Consider the following 2,429-nt stretch of genomic DNA (forward strand, 5'->3'; position numbering starts at 1 on the left):
TTGCAGTTGCTAGCTATATTTGTAATGATGGTGTGAATTAAATTGTAAAGTTGACATGGAGAATTAGTAAAACTTGTCTACCTTACATGTAACATGGATATTAAAATATGATTGCTTATGAATATAAAACAGATTAATCAACTGATGTTTTGCTTGTCAAGAGAATGACAGTGACCTTGACCTGCACTAGCAAACAATGAAAAATATTTTGCTTGATGTACTTGTACCCCATAGTTTTTTCTGGAACTTAAGGAGGGGGTATATGGTTTTTTAGGATTTCTTTTTTTGCTGAAAATATGTCTGCATTGATTTCAAAGTTTAGATATATTGTATTTTTAAAAAAAAATCATCTTTCATAGTGCCTATACCTAATTTGAATTCATCAAGCAAACAAAAGTATATGTGATGGGGAAATTGATGCTGGGGTTATCCTTAGAAATTATATAGATTGAGGATCATATGACAGCATGAAGCCATGTTACATAAATATCAAATGTTCATCACTGAGCATAAAATTCAGTTTTAATTTTATCTTTACACTGTGTTTCATTATTGAAAACAAAATCATGTTTACTGTGTTAGTTTATTTTACATTTAATTTTTCAACAACAACATTGATGAATCCTCATCAAACTATAATGGAAACTGCACTGTCAAAAATGACAAAATAAATGACTATTTCATCTATTGACTAGAATTTAAGCATTTGTTGGCACAATATTCTTCCTGAAATTACACAGCATGAATATAATGAAAATAACTTCACTGGCCTTTTTGGTGACGCTCGCAGACATTGGCTGGGTCAATATTTTAAATGTCTTCGCTAGTCCTATTATCCGTTCGATGTGAACACGCTTGCTAGATATTTTTCTATCTTTCATGACACTTCTGCCATTCATCCTATTCATGTTTTAAAATAAAGTTGGAATTTTAATAGCAACATCAAAGGGAGCAAATAAGTCTTGCACATTAAAACCTTTGTCAGCCATAATGCTATCTCTAGGGTCACAATCTCTCATTAGGCTGCTCCTCTCCACTATCTGTCTGTCACTGGTGGAACCTGCATATGCTGTAGAGACATAGGAAACGAGACCACCAGGGGTTGCTCCTACAATTACTTTCACTGTGTTCTTGTTTTTATAAACTGAAAAAGTAGCTTGCTGTGACTTTGGATTGTTGGGTTTTTTAATTGGTAATTCAGTTCCATCAACTATGACACGCGTTGAAGGAAAAGTCTGTTTGAACCCAGATGGAGCAAAATAGCGAACAATTTCTTGTGAAGGCCATAGGTTAAGCTCCCTCCATTGTAAGTTCATGAAATTGATCCATGTAAGAAAAATATTACAAACTGTACTTTCTGAAATGTTGAACATTCTGGACAGTTCAAAATTTGTTGTTCCTCTACGAAGCTTCATCAATACCAGAAAAAACTGGTTTTCAACACTAATGTTGTAGACATTATGATAAATATAGTTCAAACAATATGCTGCCGGTCCAAGAGTGTTCAATACAAGTTTAAATTTCATGTAAGTCTCCAGTCCAGTGTAAAAGTGAATGCCAGCATCATCAGATACAAAGTCATCAATGTCAAATTTTGGTTTACTTGGAGTTTGTGTACTGCCTGTTGCAGTAGTAAATGGAAGTTGATATTCAATAGTCATGTCACTATCAACTTGTTCTTTGGCTTCTTCCTCTATCTCTATCACCTCAGCTATTGCATCATCACACAAGCAGGTAGAAGACGCATTGTTATTATCATCTGTAAACACTAGAGTTTTAGCTGATGATCTCTTCGCATACCTTGCCTTTCTTTCACTTGCTGCAGGGGTTGGTTTGGTCCAATTAAATTGGCTTGGTATGGCATTTTTCTTCAGCTTTCTTTGTAAAGAAGGGGTACCTATCCAAAGATAAAATTTAATTAATTGATAATTGTTAACTAATTCATATCTTTGACCTTACATTCTTACCATTTACTACTACTATAAAAAAAAAGTGGGGGAGGGTGCAGTCACCCATATATAGATTACAGATATTAATGATCGTTGTTGATTAAAAATAGGGGGGGGCTACCCATAATTCTATGCCCCTGTATACCATTCATTTACAGAAGAATTCTGATCATTTGAACTTCAACAAATATAGATATGGTCATTATATTATATATCTTGTACGTACATCTCAGACCCTGATGTGACTAATAGTAATAAATTGCATCAGACGGAGAAAATTCGAAATAATTTATTCGGTTGGAAATCAAGCACTCGCTTTTCCAGTCTCCACAATCATATTACGATTTCATAAAAGATTATTTTAAGTGTTTGTTTATGGTTTGTTGATCATTGCAGTTAAGTGTTTTAATTACCATATGTTGTCAGAGATACATAATCATCGTCTGTAAAATGACGTCTGCAAATGTAGCTGTACTCGCT

At 33.8% G+C, this 2,429-nt stretch overlaps 1 pseudogene; it reads right to left on the minus strand.

The window, feature by feature from the left end:
• Positions 1-439: 439 nt before the first annotated feature.
• On the minus strand, positions 440-2,101 carry LOC125680022 (uncharacterized; annotated as a pseudogene).
• Positions 2,102-2,429: the final 328 nt, after the last annotated feature.

The sequence above is a fragment of the Ostrea edulis genome, chromosome 2 (genome assembly GCF_947568905.1).
Source record: "Ostrea edulis chromosome 2, xbOstEdul1.1, whole genome shotgun sequence".
In the NCBI taxonomy this organism is placed as follows: domain Eukaryota; kingdom Metazoa; phylum Mollusca; class Bivalvia; order Ostreida; family Ostreidae; genus Ostrea; species Ostrea edulis.